This window comes from Ambystoma mexicanum, chromosome 9, assembly GCF_040938575.1.
Source record: "Ambystoma mexicanum isolate Mex_15411 chromosome 9, UKY_AmexF1_1, whole genome shotgun sequence".
NCBI classification, from domain to species: Eukaryota; Metazoa; Chordata; class Amphibia; order Caudata; family Ambystomatidae; genus Ambystoma; species Ambystoma mexicanum.
The window spans coordinates 959,067,786-959,087,452 of record NC_090931.1 but is presented as its reverse complement, the minus strand read 5'-3'; the positions used below and the strand labels follow the sequence as shown (position 1 = coordinate 959,087,452).

The following is a 19,667-nucleotide window of genomic DNA, read 5'->3' as shown; positions in this document are numbered from 1 at the left end:
TGGAGCATTTGATTTGGTTTTCTCGTCAACACCTATGGAATAAGTTAACTAATGGTGCATCAACCAGGGCTTATTATATTTTATAAAACAATTGTATATGAACACCTCTGGGGCAGTTAGACTTAATAATGCTGGTCTACTTTCAACATAAATTCCTACAATTCATGGAGTTAAAACGGGGGCGAGCGGGGGGTGTTCTCGACCCTCTTCTTTACAACCTATACTTGCCAGATGTGTGATGCCTTAAACAAAGTTAATAACTTTCATCTACATGTTAGTTCCACAGCCTTGTCTTGTTTATCTTATGCAGACGGCACTATCATTTGGATAGGACTATGTGGGACTCCAGCTGAGCCTCTTAGCCTTGGTCACTTATTCTAAAGATAATGGTTTATTACTTAATATCAATAAAACCAAAATAATGATTATTAATAGAAATAGGAAAAGTCAGAACAAGTACTTTTGGAAACTGTATGATAAACCTGTGGAGGTAGTTAACAAATATAAATATCTAGGAGTAATCGTGGGATCTCATTTAGGCAGCTGTTTTGTACACCTCCATATTTCCAAAGATATTAAGTACATTTCAGTTGATTACAGCTTTTACTTCCATCAATGATGGTTATTCTCTTGAAGGACTCCTTAAATTGTACAATTCCAGCATTGTGCTGTGCATTCTTTATGGGCTTGAGTTTTCTTTGAAAAGGAAATATCTTGGATAAGACCTCTAGAAGGGAAACTCTGGCGTGTCACACTGGGTCTTCCCAGATCAACCCCTGTTGCAGCAATGTGCTGTAAACTGGGCATTACATCTGTTCTTACTTTGTGGAAGATTGCTGGCAGAGCGTTTTATTTCAAAATGTTAATCGGCTGAGGATTAAGCTTATTTACCTGTCCTGATAGTAATGTTTCAAAAGCTTCTAATGAATTTGCTATGGAGGTTGCATGCTTCCATTATGCTATTGGGCTGTAAATTGATATGCCTAATAATCTTGGACTATTGCTTAAGGAATTGAAAGCGAAGGCCAGGGCTTGGGATAGGAGTGGAATGTTAAGGCATCTGTCAGGCGGGAAAAAATATGGATAATGTTAGGCAGAAGTTTTATTTTCCCAAACCATTTAGTTATCTGGGGACTACGAATTGTCGACAGCTTCTCTCTTTTACAATGAGACTTCGATTTAACATTTAACATACAATGGACAATATCGGTGCATGGGCTAATATACTGTATAAACAGAGACATTGTCGGCTCTGTCTTAATCAGATTGAAACTGGGAGACGTGTTAACTTTGTGTGTGATCTTAAAACAGAATTATTTCAAGGGCTATAGTAGGTTTGTGCACAGGTTGGAGACTATTGGTAGTGATCAATTTTGGGCGCCCATTTATTCTGGTTCACCCCTGCTTGTTGCTGCAGCTTCATTTCATGCATGAAAGGAATTGGAAAAAATGATTGTTTGAAACCATACAGCTTATTTTAAATGTTTATGAATTATAATGTTTGTAATGTTTATATGTGAAATGGGTTGTGATGGATTGCATCGTGGTTTTATCCAATGTCTGTATGGTTTGTTAGATTTTTGACAATATTGTATTTTATTGAGTTTGTTTTTGTGAAAGTTGCATCGTTAAACCAAATACAAAAACAAAAATAATCCACATCATTAGTGATACTGAGCCAGCAAAACTTCCAAAGTCTGACTTTAAGGATCCTTCAAGCATAGTATCTTACCAGAGGGTTCCCAGTGCCAGGTTATAGTGCTCTGAATTGAGTGGTGGTGAATTATTGTCCAGCTACACCATGTCGAATGCCCAGCAACACTATGGGATGATGTTTTTCCCAATCTATCTTTGCAATAGTAGGCTCCACTAGATTACTGGTGGCCTTCAGTATGAACAAACATTTGTTTAGCAAGAGATAGGCTTCCTGCATGGAACTGAGCTGATGTTCATAAGTAAGGGGGGTTCTGGGAGTGTCTCTCTACCAGCCTATATCCCAGATTTGAGTCTCAACCAGATTCTTTAGCTCACCATCCCATTCACAGAAGAGAAATATCCACTACATATCAGTCTGTTCTACCCAAGGTCAGTCCAGCACCGAAATGTCAGGCATTTCTCTTCTGAACAAGAGTACCGACAGCAACCCCAGACACGTGTTTCGGCATGGTTGGGCCTCGTCAGTGAGGTGGAGCTGTGCCCCTCTAAGAACAGTGAACAAGGGTTGTTCAAATGAAGCTATGGCTAAAACATACAAAAAATAATAAGAATGTATTTAAAACTTCCGGCAGCAATGCCTCCCATTAGTAAAGCCTAGGTCTAAAAAAGGCTGTTGTTAGACAAGCATAGTTGGAGCTAGATGGAGCCATTGCCTAAAAAGATTCAAATGCCCTTTGATAGTTGGTAGCTTGGGGCATTGAGGGTGTGTTGACTGGAAGAGCAACCGTGATTAATGAAGCAATGTGTGATGATCATTTCAAAGGTTGTATGCTTTGCCCACTGGTTGGGCTGGGAATGGCAGAATAACTTTAAGTAATCTTAGCAGGCCCACACCCATTGGTTCTATGGGAGAAGTACTGCAGCCATAAACCATGAAAAACCCTTGGACTGACTGATGTGATTACTCTACATCTTTTGACTTCTGACTCTGCCATTTGGGCCCCGGTAATACTGAAGAACACGCATACATTCATGGTAGCCAGCTCCTACCACGGTAATGGAAGGGAGCAATTAAAGTCCCCATTCTTAAACAGGATACTGGTTCCCCTTCAAATAACGACCCATCTCTATGATTAATACCAGTCATACTACAGAGAAAATTGGTTTTGAGGGCATGATGAATAGCCAAGATAGAAGATCCCACGTACAAGAGGGATTCCGAGGTGGGGGTGGTTACTGTCGACCAGGGTTTTCGGTTGGCCCTTATTAAAATTAAATACTTGGATTGTAAAGTGTAAGTTAGGCATGGTGGTGTTTTGATTTAACAGGAGATAAATGGTTTGCTAGTGACTGGTACTGTTTTTCCCCCAAATGTCTGGGAATCATTCCTGCTATTGCACTTTATAAAAAAAGCACTTCTGTGAGCACAGAGCAGGGTTTGGGGAATATTGCAGGGAAATGAGCCGATTATTCAATATTGGAATAGGTTAGGAGCCCGAAAATTCATAAACTAAATTAAATTATTGTAAAGAGTCAACCACTTGGCCACTTCAGACTACATGCGTGTTAGGTTTTTGGCCTCAGGGAGGTGGGATGATCTTTTGTAAAAAAAAGTTATTTTACTATAGATCAAGTGGGGGCAGAGGGGAGATGTCTTGCAGTTACATATGCTTTTCACCACCAGATCGCTAGATGCTTCCCTGGAGGCATACTGTCTGAAGATGGTCTTTACAGCATTATTTGGGGCAGAGCTGTGGGGCTTTCTTCCTGCTTGCCCTAAGTTGATGGTGGGAGAGAACAGCTTTTGGAGGTTCTCTCCTGCACTTAGGGGCCGGCACCCCAATGTTCCCCCTTACATAGTAATTGGGCATCGTCTCCATAGAATGTTAAAGCCTGGATCATTGGAGAAGTAGGAAGTACAAGAGGAGTAGTTTTCCACAAAGCTCCTCCATGAGGAAATAAGCAGCAAAGAAAGCTCTGAATAGCACACCTGGGATGGATTGTGAGAAAGAGCAGAGAAACCAAGAAGTTGGAGAGAACGTTTTGTGGTTGGTTTCGAAGCCAGAGGAAGGCAGAGATCCTGAAGGTGAGAATATGGAATCCATTGAGGAGAATCTGATGAAGAAATGTATGATTTGAGTCATGGTTCAAACACTCCAAAGAGCACAAGGTCACTGACAAACTAAGTGTACTAAGAAGGATGGATTGCTGTGTGCAAGCTGTAGTTTAAACACACAGTGGAGCGATGTAGCGGCAACAAGCCAAATTAATTAAGAAGGCCACATTAGGCAACTTCCACCATGCATGATGACCTAGGTGGGGATCTTGTGACCAACAGAATCCGCTTGCTAAGTGACGAGAGCTTGGAGTTGGTAGACAGGTGATTCATCAGAGCCACTCCACCGGCCGCAATACAGTAGGGAGCAAGCCAATAGGTTGTGGATCGCACATAGAACATAAAGGGGATTTCCTGTTACCAAACCCCCTTCTTGGCAGGAGCCCCTGAGAACCAAGAACCCCTTTTCCAGCAAACCACCAGGAGATGGGACTTCAAGACCCACAAAGCTGCAGAAGCCATCCCAACCCACGCCTGTAGTATTCAACTACTTCTCCCTGCATTATATTAAATAAGACCACTGAACACCACTCAAAGATGACGGAAAACACGCCCTGGTACTCTCCCCTCATGCACTAATCGTCCCTCCTCCTTACTCAGGCAGAACAACAAAGTGACACACCTTCACACTCCCCATTCAGAAGAAGGACCTCAATAAACAAAGCACTGATTTGGCCTTAAAACCACATTTCAAACAAACTCAAAATTCACAGAGAAAGGAGAAGCAAGCAGGCCTCAGGATCCAAAATTTCAAAATAGCCAAGAAAATATGGAGAGGGAAACTGGCTTCTCCCCCAAATAAACAACACAGGCAAATGGCATTAATTAGCAATGGCTACCAGTCTTTTTAAAGAACTCGAAACCAGTTCAGAACTACAGAAAATGTATCCCTGAGCAGATCACTGCAGAGAAACACCTGACCAACACAGACAATCAAACAGTAGATGCAAGGTCAAAGCACTATAGAAGAAGCTTGGTTCCCTCACTCTTGGCAAATGGAAGCAGGAGCGTAGACCTAAATGACAGAGCAGTGAACTCAGAGCCAAGATACAGGCCAGGAAGGCGAATAAGAGCGAGTGAGATTTGGGGAATCCTAACCATCATATGGTGTGAAGGGCACCTTATATCCCTTGCAGAGTGGGAGAACTGAAAGACACAGATTCAGGTCGAGACCCAGGACCTGGAAAAGAATAAGCCCAATGTAGAGGTGGGGGAGCAGACCATAAGAGCATTACACTGGGGAAAGCAGATCCTGGGAGTGAGCCGCAGAGGGAAAAACGGAGCCCCAAAGAGAAACCTGAATGCCGTTAGAGCTCACAGATCAGAAAATGCACAGACCAGAGTAAAGGAGACCATTTTACTACATGCCTTCTGAGGGCTATTGTTTAGGTGGGATATGGTAACATGAAGAATGAGACGTCAGACACCAATCTGCCTCAAGCCTCCTGTCGGGTCCCTAGCATGCTGGGCTAGCGTTACTAGCATGATCCCACTGGGAAGATGTGAGGACATCCACTATAGAGCCAGACCCCCGTTACTTGCTGGACACCTTAAGCACATAACAGGGTACCCATCTTGACCGCTATTCCTCTGTAACCCTGAGCTCCGGGTTAGACCAAACAAATTCCTTACCCGGTGTAAATCGGGGGTGGGTCATCACTCCACTCAGTCCGTCGGGTTCACAGCACAATGACCAGGTACAGAAATAAAATAATAAAAAACGCATTAGAGTAAAACCCCAGTATAGCACAATAAGGCTAGAAAGGAATGAGGCCTTTGAATGAGGGAAAGATCAGATGAGAAGACCAGAGGGGCGGAACTAAGAAGGAACACAAGTACACCCAAATGCCTAAAATACTGTACAACTGGCCCTAACAACATCCCAGGGATGGGAAGATGGAAGGAAACTAGGCACGGCAGCCAGCACCTGCGCAAGCAGGGAAGCACACTATGAAAGAGAAAGGAGTGGGAACTCTGGGAGGACTGGAAAAGGAACAAAGCAAGTGCAAAAGCAAGAGAGGCAGCAAAAGGGCAACAAAAAGGAAACCAAGCTCCCTTTGAAAACCCATGAAGAAAACACGCACAATAATAGAGCTCACAAGAAATGTTGTCAAGCACCATTTTCAGAGGGGAGAGTCCTAACAAAGGTCCAAAACAGCTTCTACCCTGAAGTGTTCTACTACTTCCAGTGTAGTCTTGGCAGAATAGGGTAGCCATTTTGGACTGGTAAGCTTAACTACTGAGTAATACCCACCACCACCTCCTACTTTTTCCCACTGCCCACTTCACATAAATTCTCCAATCTCTCCTAACTCTATTCTTTGTGTTTCTAAACACGCCAGCTCTATCTCAGACCCTGGAAGGAGCCAGAGATCAGAGGGGAGCAGCGAGAGACTGTTGAAGGCTAAAGCCTAAAAGGGCGACTCCACGCTGGTGCGTGACAACCGTCTGGCAACAACCTAATCAAAGGAGAAGAGATACTCGCTGGTATGCAAAAAAAAGGTAATGTCTTGGCAAGAGTGGGTTGCCATGCACCACAGTACCCACAACGTTTACTGGTCACGGATTACATGCCACATACACCAAGCCTGGCAGCTCCCACTGAGACTCTGACAGGACTTCAGCCCCCATGCTTCTGTGTGGCAGCGCGCATATGCATCACTGCACTGGAGGAGGGAGGCTGGTTAACGGATATTGAAGGCAGCCAGCTGGCATTTGCCTTATATGGGGCCAGAGCTGTGGGGAACTGCCTGACAATACAGTTGGTCCCAAGTTGTTGTTGCACTTCTTTCTGTGATATTTCTGTGACTCTAAGTCATTGGGTGTTCTGACTCTACCGTCTTAACAACTTTCGTTGTTTGACCCTGGAATTCAGTCTTGTGTTGTGTGGCTGTTACGAACCTAGTGTGCCCATTTTTTAACCTGCCGTTTGCCGCCTTCTTGTCCGTTCCATTTATCCGAGTACTTCGGTCCTTTGAACTCCAGACTTTAGAGAGGGGCCTGTTGGTATTCTTGCCTGGTGGTATGTGCCAAACGTACTAGCTAAATTATGGTTACCCTTTCCACCTTCAGCGATGGTGGGGTGTTGCCCTTTATTCTTGGTATTCCTGCTTCAATCTCCTTGTAGAACTTTACCAGAAGGAACAAGTTACTTACCTGTAACTGTTGTTCTCCAGCATGGGTCTGGCATGGATTCACATGCTCATGAATATTCCCCGTCGTCAGGCCGGGAATCCTCGGTATAGAAAAAAAATCAGTATCAGTTTCGTTTCTGATCTGTCTTTCTTAGTAGTAACCAATCACTGGTCTCTGGCTCATACTGCCCCCAGCCAATGACTGCCCTCTCCCTAAGCCCTGCCTCCGGCAGCCATTCTCAGATTTGGTAGCACGTAAAGTAGCAGTATGACCAAGTGAAGAGCCGCAGAGGGGTAGGCGGGAGGGTTCGCATGTGAATCCATGCCAGACCCATGCTGGAGAACAACAGTTACAGGTAAGTAACTTGTTCCTTCTCCAGCATGGGGTCTGGCATGGATTCACATGCTAATGAATAAGAGAATACATAGCAGTACACACATGCACAACCACGGGAGGTGGCAACAGGCTCAACATTAAGCAACTCTTACCTCCTCACCAGGCTCACATTAGGCGAACAGGTTGCGCAGCACTGCTTGGCCGACCCTGGACTCCTCCCTGGAGTCCCGATCGACACAGTAGAATCTTGTGAAGGTGTGCGTCGACCTCCACGTCGCAGCCCTGCAGATGTCCAGCAGGGACACACCAGACAGGAACGCCGTGGTAGCAGCGATCGCTCTGGTCGATTGGGCTCTCGGACGGCCGGGCAGCTGTCGGTTTGCCAACCGGTGACAGTGCATGATGCAGCCAGAGAGCCATCTGGAAATGGAAGTCTTCGAGAGAGCCTTCCCTTGGTCCACAGTCCCAAAGTTCACAAACAATTGCGACGTCTTCCGAAAACTCTTTGTGCGGTCCACGTAGAACTTCTGTGCTCTAGCTACATCCAGCAAGTGCAAAGTCCTCTCGGCCGGCGACGAAGGCGACGGGAAGAAAACTGGCAACACCAAGGGCTTGTTGAGGTGGAAGTCCGACGGCACCTTGGGCATAAAGGATGGGTGTGTCCTCAGCACCACCCTCGTGTCATGAAAAGTCAAGTATGGAGGCTTGCAAGATAGGGCCTGGATCTCTCCCACTCGTCGCACGGAGGTGATGGCCACGAGGAAAGCTGTCTTCCACGACAGGAACTTCAAAGGCACCGAATGCATAGGCTCGAATGGGGCCCCCATGAGCTTGGTCAGGACCACATTAAGCTCCCACGCCGGGGCAGGAGCCTTCACCGGCGGGAATGATCGGAATAGTCCCTTCATGAGTTCTTTCAACAGGCGATGAGACCACAAGAATGCCCGTCCCGTAGTCCTGGTATATCGGGAGATTGCAGCCAGATGTATTTTGATGGAGGCGTGAGCCAGTCCAGCTTTGGCCAGCGACAGTAGGTAGGGCAGTACTTGAGGGGCCGTAATCCGCAGAGGGTTAATCTTCTGTGCACGGCACCAGACAGAGAACCTCTTCCATTTATGCCCATAGCACTTGAGAGTTGAGGACGCCCTGGCCTTTGCAAGAACCTCTCTGCAGCTGGCCAGGATGTCGTACCCTCCAAACTCTAGTGCTGCAGGAGCCAGGCCTGCAAGTTCAACGACTCCGGGTTGTGGTGAAGAATGGCGCCTCCTTCTCTGGAGAGAAGGTCTGCGTCCGTCGGCAGCTTGACTGGTGGGGACGTTGACAAGTCCAGAAGGTCCGGGAACCAGATCTGCCTCGGCCACGCCGGTGCGACGAGGATCATCCTGCACCGGGACCTCTTGAGCTGGTTGATGAGCCGGAGCAGCAACGGCAGCAGAGGGAACGCATAAAGAAATAGGCCGTCCCAGGGGAACGAGAAAGCATCGCCCATGCTCCTTGGCTGGGGGATCCTGCTGGCGAACCTCTGGCACTTGGAATTCGTCGCCGTCGCGAAGAGATCGATTTGGGGTTCGCCCCATCGTCGGAAGAGTCGATCCAGGCGTAGTTCCCACTCGTGGCACGAGTGCAGCTCCCTGCTGAGTGAGTCGGCGATCGTGTTTTTTATTCCTGCCAGATGAAGAGGCACCAGAAACATCCCCTGGGCGACGGCCCAATGCCACAGATCTTGGGCTTCCTTGGATAGGGCCGGGGACCTGGTTCCGCCCTGCTTCCGGATGTAGATATCGTGGTGGTGTTGTCAGTGAATATCCTCACCACCTTGCCCTTGAGGGACGGAAGAAAGGACCTGAGGGCCCAGAACACCGCGCGGAGCTCCAAGATGTTGATGTGGAGAGACTTCTCCTCTGGGAGCCAAAGGCCTCTCGCGTGAAGATCTTCGGAGTGTGCTCCCCAACCTTCCAGGGAGGCGTCCGTCGTCACCGTCACCTGGTGAGCTGGGGTCTGAAAGTCTGTGCCCGCCGACAGATGGGAGCAGGTACTCCACCACCGGATCGCCTGACGGAACGTCTCATTGAGAGGGATCCTGTCCTCGAAGCTGCCCGTCGACTGGATCCAGCGGGCTTTGAGGAACTCCTGTAAGGGTCTCATCCGAAGCCTGCAAAGGCGCACCAGATAAATGCAGGAGGACATCATCCCGAGGAGGGACTTGATGGATCTTACCCTGGCCATGTCCGTGGCCAGCAGACGCTGCACCTTGCCCAGAATGGTCCTGGTCCTTTCTTCCGACGGCGAGGCCAGCTGCGCCACTGTGTCGAGCTTGACTCCCAGAAACAGTGCGACTTGTGACGGGACCAGGTGGGATTTTGGAAAGTTGATGGAGAATCCCAGGTCTGTGAGCAGCTGGACGGTCTTCGCAGTGTGGTCCACGGCGAGCTCCCTTGTCCTTGCCCGGATGAGCCAGTCGTCCAGGTAGGGGTAGACGTGGATCCCCTGTAGGTGCAGCCGCGCCGCCACCGGTGCGAGGCACTTGGTGAACACCCTGGGTGCCGACTTCAATCCGAACGGGAGGGCCTTGAACTGGTAGTGCCGCCCTTGGACCACGAACCTGAGGAACTTTCGGTGCCTTTTTAGAATGGGGATGTGGAAGTACGCATCCTCCAAGTCCAACAACGACAGGAAATAGCCCTCCTCCAGCTGTCCCAGCACATGCTGGAGGGTGACCATACGGAACTTCTGTGCCTTGATGTACTTGTTCAGTTGTCGTAGGCCCAGGATGGGGCGCCATCCTCCTGTCTCTTTTATGAGGAAGTACCTTGAGTAAACTCCGGAGCCCCGAAGCCTCTTTGGGACGAGCTCGATGGCACCCTTCTTGAGCAACGCCCTTACTTCCAACGGTAGTTGAGGGACGTGATTTTCCTTCCTGGCCACGGGTGGAACGCGAGGGCACTTCTTCTGAAACTCGAGGGCGTGCCCTTGGGCCAGGGCGTCCAGCACCCAACGGTCGGTGGAGATGGACTCCCACACGCTGACGAGCCTCGCCAGCCGGCCTCCCACCGGGGTGCTTCGGCGGGGGCCAGACCCCACAGTCGGTTCAATCTTGTTTGGAGGTCGCCTTGCCTCCTTGACCTCCTTGTCGACGACGACGGGCACCACCTGACTTGCCGCGTCCCCTGAAGGCTTCCTGGGACGAAGATCTTGCCGCTTGGCGGTAAATGGAGGAGCCACTGCCGGATCCCTTGGAGGCACCTTGTCTGCCTCCGGCGCTCCGAAAGGACAGCCGTCGTCGTTGGAGCACTCCCAGTGCCCGGGCAGTCTCTGTGTTTGTCTTGATGGCCTGAAGGGACTCATCAACCGCCTTCCCAAACAGGTTGTTCCCGTCGAAGGGCATGTCCAAAACCTTGGTTTGTACTTCCTGGCGGAAATCCGTGGCCTTGAGCCATCCTTGTCGTCTCAAGCAAACGCTGTTGCCCAACTGACTGAAACCGGTGTCGGCGATGTCTGTTGTCACCGTGATGGCGTGGTCCGAAGCAATCTCCCCCTCCTGTAGGATTTCAAGGGCCTCAGCCCTTTTGGCGTCCGGAAGGAAGTCTAACAGAGGGGCGATTTTGAACCACAACTCCCTGTCGTAGCGGGCTACGATAGCCAGGGCGTTGGCCGCCTTGATAGTCGTCGCTGCGGATGAGATGATCCGTGGTCCCATTGTGTCCAACTTCCTGCCCACGCTGTCCGGCTGGGAAGTTGATGTCGAGGCCGATGCCCCCCCAGCTTTCTTCTTTGCTGCGCCGAGACGACCGAATCCGGGGTAGGTTGTGCCCGAAGGCACAAGGGGGCAGCGTCGGGGACCCGGTACTTCTTCTTGTACCGGTCCCTCTTTGCCGGCGCCGTGGCAGGGTTCTTGAGGAGGGCGAGCCCCTCATCCCAGATGTCATCAAGAAGCGGCAGGGCGAGGACCGTCTTCCTTTTAGCCTTGCGCCGTTGGTAAAGGAACCCTTCTTTCTTCTTTTCTTCTGGGCAGAGCTGGAAAAGCTCAGATGCCCTGGAAATCATGGCAGGAAAGGATCCAATCTCGTCGGGCGGGGACGCCCGAGCAGGGGGCGACGGGGGACACGTCCCGTCATCGCCTCCGTCATCATCTGTACCTGTTGAAGCCGTGTCCGTGCCTGTATCATCCCCGTGGATAGTAGACCGGGGGGAAGGCAGAGCAGGCCGCAGGGGTGGGAGAGGTGGCGTAGGATGCGTCGTCCTCCTCTTATGCAGTGGACTCTCCGAAGGTCCTGGCTCCGGTTCCCCCGTCGGTTCTGGCTCAGGTACCTCCGTCGGGGGAAGGGGCAACCTTGTCCTCATCTCCGAGTATAAGGACTGAATCGCTGACAAAATGGCCACCGAGGTGTCCTCCGGCGCCGGAAACGACGGGCGCGAGGGCTCTTGAGGAGCCTCGTCGGCGACACCGTCGCTCTCGTCGTCGCCCTCGTCGGGATCCCTCCCGATGGGCTCGGCCTCTTCCACGACTTCAATGAGCTCTTCTTCAGAGGTCGTGTCCGTATCCACGAAGGCCCTCCCCCACCTTTTCCAACGAGGACTTTGTGGGGGTCTTCTCAATGGGCCTGAAAGACGACTCCCTCCGCAGTGGCAGGGAGACTCTGGGTCCTGAGGGCGCCTCCACTGATGTAGCCTCCACAGGCTGAGCCAGGGCCGTGGCGACATCCTCAATCGAGGTTTTAGCAGGGTGAATTAAGGCCATCGTCACCTTCTGGACGCCTGGGGCCTTCACCTTGGGGGGAGGGTCCGTGCCTCGCTCCCCCTCTGCCGGAATCTTCGAGATTGACCGGGGCCTCTCCAGAAGCTTCGCCGGGTTCTCGGACTTCCTCTTACCCGAGCCAGAGCATTGGCTCGTGGTTGATGGCGCCGGGGAGGATGCGCCCTGTCTGGCAGCCAAGGAGCCCGACCGTTGGGCGCTCCCGGTGCCCTCGGACTCACGGTGCTTAGCCTTTTGTTGGGCCCCCGTCGCCGGGGGACCCTCACAGGACTTAGAAGACCGCTCACACTTCTTTTTCTTCTTCTCGCCTGACAGGCTCTTCCCTTCAAGCCAGTTGGCGAGACGGAGGTGGCGATCCTTCATGGTCCGCTCCGACATGTTCCCACAAAACGCACAGTCCTCCTCCTTGTGCGTCTTGTCCTCATGGAGACAGTAGAGGCATAACGAATGCTCGTCCTCCTTGAAAACATTCTGAAGCTGGCATCCAGGGCAGGTCCTGAACAGCTTCCCGGGCGTCGAACTTCCTTTCTCCTGGGCCATGTCCGGGGTAGGCTTCGGAACTTCTGGAATCCTCCAAAAGCGTAACTCGACAAAATCTTCACCCTTGAGGGGCGTAGAAAACTCCGAAACGGATCCCCGTTGATCGGATGTAGAAACGGTGGAGCTCGAGGCTCCATTTAACTGAAAAATGAGAAAAATCTCCTGAAAAAGCGCGAAAACGCAGCAAAAGCTTGAGAGCTACAGCACGAGGACTCCCAACACTTGAACGTGCGGTAAAAATCTGAGGATGGCTGCCGGAGGCGGGGCTTAGGGAGAGGGCAGTATGACCCAGAGACCAGTGATTGGTTACTACTAAGAAAGACAGATCCGAAACGAAACTGATACTGATTTTTTTCTATACCGAGGATTCCCGGCCTGACGACGGGGAATATTCATGAGCATGTGAATCCAATGCAGACCCCATGCTGGAGAACTGTTTTTTCCCCACCCTAGGATCTTCAAGTTGTTACTCTACTGGAACAACTATCTGCTTCATAGTGGGATTTGGGTATAGAACTGACCACCTGATTAACTGGTTCTGGACTTTACTTTCTCTTGGATCCAACCTGTAGTTTGCATCCTTGTGCCGTTCAGGTAGCCCCCTTGTGGATCTTATCTTTTTTGGCATCCTCGTGCCATTCAAGGCAGTTGTCTTAACGATGGGCTGGTTCCCTTCCTGTGTCTTTCCGTTCTATTCCTACAGGGGGACTTTACAAACCTTCACTTCAGGTACACTGGGTTTAGTGTAGGGAGGTGGTGGGACCTAGGTGAAATACTGTGTGTAACTTTTGTCATTCTCTTCCAGTGGCCAAGATGCCAGACCAGTTCCTTTCCTTCTGGTCAATCTCCCTGCGAGGGTACACATTCACGCCTTGGCAAACCTGTAAGAATGCCCCTGAAGGCAGCGTTGGGGAAGAAATACATGCTGGAAGGCGTCTATTGTCTCTACACCCTGAATCATAGAAGGGCTACCCATGCCAGAGGATGAAAACCAGAAAACAAAAAAGTGACATCAAGAAGTATGCTGAGTGTACTATCCCTGAGACTGAGACATAAAGAAGTGTGCTGGGTGCTATATCCCTGGGACTAAAATCAAGATGTGAGCTTGGCTATAACCATAAAACTGTGCGCAGAAGAGAAGGTAATCCAGGCCAGAACAAGGAGTCCTTCGAGCTAGGTCCTTATACCCAATTAGTTCTCAAATTTGAAACTCAATACAGATCCTTCAGGCGTTTTTCCCATCCTGTACTGCATAAGAAATGGGGACCAAAGGAACACTTCAGCACATCCTGGAGATATAAAATTCATCCCACTGGGACCATGCAACTCCAGGAGAACTGATACATGCCACATCCTATTGTTTAATTCCAAACCTGTCCAATGTTTGACGAGACAAAAGAACTGCTTCATGGGAGTTGTAGTCAAATTTTCCAAAGAACATTGTAAAACTGGTGAAATCTAGCAGTAATAAATGCTTCATGGCATTAGCACTACCAAACAAAGTGAACCAAGGACTATGAATTGTTTAATCTGAGTTGCAGTTCAAACAGACGGAAGTGTGCTAAGTAACCAAGTGAATGACTACAAGAGTTGTTTAGAGAGAGTTATGGTTCAATCAGTCGGATGGGCGTAGCAGCACTAACAAAGTCTAGTGCTTAGTAAAAAAAGCACTAACGCCAATTAACACAAGTAGAGACACGCTCACAATGCTAAGTGAATCACAAGCAGAGGTGTGACTAATGTTAAGAGGGCCAATTCTCGAAGTCCTCAACAAGTAAAGCGAGTTAAGAACAGAAGCATTGACAGTCAATTGCACCACATACTGAAATTCACAGCAAACAGAGAAGAAGTGTCTTGTGGGTGTTGTAGTGCCTAGGCAACCAGAAAAACATTGTTTATGGGCATGAGCCCCGTCAGAAAGGAATATAGTACAGGCATGTAGACATAAAGGACTGAATTAACGCAGAGGAGATTTAAGAATTAAGCACTTTCACAATTCAGTGCAGAAGCACTGACAAACGATCCAGTCAAAGAGGAACTGCACCTTGGGATTTGTAGTGCGGGCACACTAAACAAGCAAGAAATTCATGCCCTGGGACCAAAAGATACTAGCAGGTGACTAGCTCAGAGAGCAAGAGATCTTTGGTGGGCGCTGTGGCACCACTCTACAGAGCACAAGAGACTATGATGTAACACACTCAAGGTTAAAGAGTGTGCAAGAAAGACTAATCCTGACAAATAATGAAAGGTAAGGTGGGTTGAGAAATCGAGGCAACCTGTGAAGCTGTGTAAGCTTTGAAAGAGAAAAATATACTTTTTAATGTTTGTAACACTGATCAACAATATTCATTGTGCAAATGTTACACAGTTTACAACACTTATTTAAAACATTTGAAAACCTACTTCAGAAAAAAAGATGTATATTTTTTGGAGACAGTCTCACTGTGGCCCAAGTAAAAGAACGGAGTAAAGGAAAAGGGTGTTTTTTTTCTTCAAATTACTTAAACAGTTTCGATCCTTATCCTACAAATGTTTGGCTCCTGCACCACAGTACACATTGTGTACTTCAGGCTGCAGCAATAGCGTGTTTTTTAATAACTGCCACTCTGGCATGACAGGATGCTTCAAGAGTGGCCAGATATATTCTGAGCCATAGCAGATAGAGGACTAAATGGATAGGTGAAAAAGAGCACTATTTACATATGTTCAGCATTCGCAGTTCGAAGTGCATGGCGGAAAGTCCATGTCCTGCCAGACAAGCATTGGGTGGATGCATGAATTATGGTCGTTGATCAGGTAGCTAGTGAATCACTGATTTGTTCAAGGTTGGCTTGCCTCTTGAAACAGGCTCTGCATAACTATTGTGGCGGGTCAGGAGGCGACGCGGACAAGGTTTTGACATTTGATAGATTGTTTATTAAATGCTAAGAATAATGCCCCTCTCTCCCTATTGCTGTAAGGTGCTCGTCAGTTACAGCTAAGCACTCCGTTTCTTAAACATACTAAGGCATGGCCTACTTATGTCAACAAAAAAACATGAAAAATGCCCTGGCACTCATAGATCGTGCTTGGTAATAAAATGTCTTTATTTAGATAAAGTGCATCATAAGGGTTAAAAGATTGACATTAGTGGCAATCATGGTGAACCATAAAAGAGAATATCACTCACCCATCAGGGTTAAAAAAGCCAAGCGTTACGCCCTCTACTCGAGCTTCTTCAGGCTTAGTACGATTACAGTTGTACATTTGTTTGCCAGTTTTTAAAACCAAACTCAAGAGCCAATTTTTAGCCCCTCCTGGTGGTGTTCAGAATGTTACATGCCAAGAGTGCGGCCATTTTGTAGTAGGTAAGTTCCTTTTGTTATATGACCACTATATATCTAGTCTCTCAAATGAGACAGCATTAATATAGTAATTAAAATGTGTCACAAGTAAGTAGTATGGGCATTATGTGGTGCATAGGTTGCCCAATATCTTTTATGAGTATGGCAATCTTGATGCGCACGTGCTAGATTAGTGTGCATAAGGTGCAGTGCATACTAGTTTAAATAACTTAAGCTGTCACTGACTGAACCTTCGTAGGCAAGTGCCTGCTTGTTAACAGCACAATCGCTGTAACTAAAAAGTATGAGGTCGATTCGTCTCATTGTTCGACTACGGACCAATAGTAAATGGTCCTTCTGTGTCTATCTCACAGGTTGCTTAGTCAGTGCGCTAAGTATTCTCGTATATGGAGTTTCGAAATTACTTAACCATCATACCATCAAAAATATATTTACCTCAACAATAAAAATGATCAACATCACCCAAAGTGACAATCGCGCATTAAACCATCGCACAACAGCATTGTACTGGCGTCTTTATTTTCAAATTCAGAACACGGTTTGTAACCCAATGTATTTGATTTGGGTATGCAACACTAATTATTATCAGTTTTTGACTTCAGAACACTATCAAAAATGCCCGACATGTTTCATCTCACATTCTCTGTTAATACATAGTCATGTGACTTCTTTAGGGGAAGCAGTGTGTGCGCGCAATTCCGCCAACACTTTTGGAAATGTAGATTTGTTAAAAACCATTCAACTGACACTGCAAAACCTTGCTTCTTCCTTTCAAACAACTGTCAGTGGGTAGTTATAACACTTCAACAAACGCCTCTCCAGGTCAAAAGTTTGTATGCCCCTTTGTAGCATTCATGGTTTCAAATTAAGACAGTTCGATTTTCTCAATCTACGCATCCAAATTTAGATGCCCACAGCGTAACAAGTTCCACCGTCATGAACTCGCTGTTTATTCCGTCATATTAAGCAGCTTCTGCAGTCTTAGTTTTCTAATTCCACGATTCACGTTCCGCAAAAAAAACTTTGCTGTCCATATTCAAAGCAATGAATAGATGACTACCCTTATTCATGTAAATGTAAATTCACTTTAAAGAAAAATGGTCAGGAAAATGACTCCCTGGATTAAAGAATCCGTTCTGTAATCCAAAAATATTTTGATATGGTTCCTTTAAATAGTCTCTCCTCACTTTCTGTATTTGACCTTGTAAATTTTTGGTTTTACTGTTTTTTCCGTGGGCAGTGTTCCATGGATCTCCTCTTATCCTTTGTCTTATCGTTTGATCAAGGCTACTATGACATACTTTCTTAGTTGGGACAGAGTTTCTTGGTATTTAACGTTTTCTCTCTCCTGAGATAGCTTACTTGGTGTTTCTTTCTTATAGACCCTGCTGGTCTTTATATCACACTCAGCATTCTCTTCCCAATGAGTTCCACTTTGCACTTCTTGTCTAATGGGATATCTCCATCTCGTACCAGGTAATTTGTACCCAATGCTTTTTAGTCTCTTTTACAGATTTACTCTGCACTCTCTTTCTCACATTGTTACTGTTCCAATACATCACCTTTCCATTCCATGTCTCATCAATTTCACTGCAATGAGTTTTTCCTGATGTGCGATGATTTCCTGGCGACCTCCCGCTTCTCCCGTCTTCCCCTTTACGTCTGAGTTGGTAGGTAAACATCCCGGGGTCAGCGTTCACTCAGGCTTTCTTTTGGCTCTGCCTCGTTCTCTTGCACTCTGGCGGCGCCCCGGTCTCGTCCTTCTCATTGACCAGGTTTTGCTGCGGGCCCCAGGATCTTTTGCCGTTTCTTCAACGGGGTGGTTCAGTGTCGATATATGGTGCACTGCCCACCACAAAGCGATCATGGTACCACCACCATTGGGACTTGGCTTCCCATCTCCTTGGTTCACTAGTGCATGTAAACACTGGGCTGCCAGCGTTTCACTCTCGCAGTCCAACCAATTCTGAAAGTAAAGGCTCTGCGGCTCTCCCTCGCTCCGCCTCTCTCAGCTGTGATTTTGTCAGGGGGCTTCCCCTGCTTACGCTCTCTCTCAGCCTCGCCTGTCCTCTCCTAGTTTACTCATCTCAGTTAAATTGAGATTTTTCTTTAAAGAGACAGTTTCTCTCCCGGTGAGGTCCCACTTGCCTCGACACATAGGGAGGGTGTTATGGAGTGGGCTCACCTCCCTAACATCACGGGTGAGGCAGGGGTCGAATTCCCTGGATTTGTCACACTATATAATGGACTCAGGAAGACCGATATAAAGTCTCACTGACAATCAGGGAATGGAATAGGCCATGTGATTATACCAAAAGGCTGCCTATGAATGCATTAAAACTGTGTGTGTGGTTTTAAAGCATAACAGCAGGTATCCTCTTCCACCATGCCCTCTCATTCCTTGCCACATGTGCTCAGATAATTGTGTTTTGCATCCAGCACTTTATCAAAAAAAAAGAAGTAAATAACGCTTGCTCTTCTCCTTTTACATACACACTACACAATATAATGTTGGGCTTGCATATCCTGACCAGACACCACATGAGAGTAAACACATTTGTTGTAAAAGGTTATCTCTGATTGCAGCCTGGTTCTTCACTTCATCGCACGGCTCTCCTGGAGCTCTGGATCTCGGATAGCACACAAACATGAAGCAGGGTGTGATATATTCACTTCAGAGATCTTAGAGTCGGTCACCTGGACGAAAGGAAGCCTCATTAAAGCAGACTTCACCACCCGGGCATGTGTTTTTCTGTGTATGCCTTGGGATGTGCAACTCCTCCAGCACTGCAAGGTCTCCCATGAGCTGCGGTAAAACTGCCAACCTGTGCTGGCAGGGCACATGATCCCATGTGTGGCTTGGCAAGCTTTCCATCCTGCAACACTTGGAGCAATTCAGCAGCCGTCAGATTAAGCACTGTGGATTGTTCTGCCTTTCCCTCATGCACCACTGCCCATTATGGATGAGCCTTCATTAGGCTTCCACAGTTGGGTGAGGGATGGCTCTACATAGGGCTGCGACCTTTATTCTAGTGGTACATTTCTCACAGAGGGCGGCAGCTGAATCTTCCAATAGGATACATCCTACAGTTCACTCGGCTTGTCTAGGTTGCTAGAAATAATTGGCTTAACTTCTCTGCAGATCTAAAAAAAATGACATTTGTCCACAGGGTGAAAGCCTCTTTCAGCAATTTACAAGGCTCTCTAAGTGGATAGGAGGAAATCACAGCTGAAATTGAAGGAGAGGTAGAAGATCAACATGGAGCAAAGCATGTCTACAGCACGAGAAGCTATCCAGAAGATGACCAGTACTGGCAAATTTAGGTAACTCCAATATAATTTACTTACCAGAACATAGATTACCTCCCCTGACCCCGAAGTGCCTGCCTTAGACGTCACAACATGGTGAGCTGTCCTTTCATTTGCTATGGTTAGGCCCCGGTGTGGCTCTTTTCTAGGGGAGGGGGCCAAGGGGTGATGTAGTTCATGAACTTCAAAAATAAATCCTGTACAGTATATTTGGCATTGCCAGAGATTTGTTTGTTGGGACTCCCTAAACCCTGGAGCACAGGACAGAAATGGTGTACACGTTTGTGAACATTGGGTGCCTGATTGCAATGAGTTGGATGTCAGATAAGGCTGCTACAATGAGGTCAGCCACTGACCAGAAAGTGAAGAGTCCGGATAGGAAGGGGTGCAGAGAGGAACGAAAGTCTTTGAAGAGGGGCATTGTTCTCATGGATTTACTACTCCAACAACTGGATACAGTCCCAACATGATCCCTGCG

The 19,667-nt window shown here is 47.9% G+C and overlaps 1 protein-coding gene across 3 annotated transcripts in view; it reads right to left on the bottom strand.

Annotated features, from left to right (window-relative positions):
- Positions 1-19,667, bottom strand: part of FASTKD1 (FAST kinase domains 1) — a 677,639-nt gene that overhangs the window by 275,225 nt on the left and 382,747 nt on the right. The window lies entirely within an intron of this gene.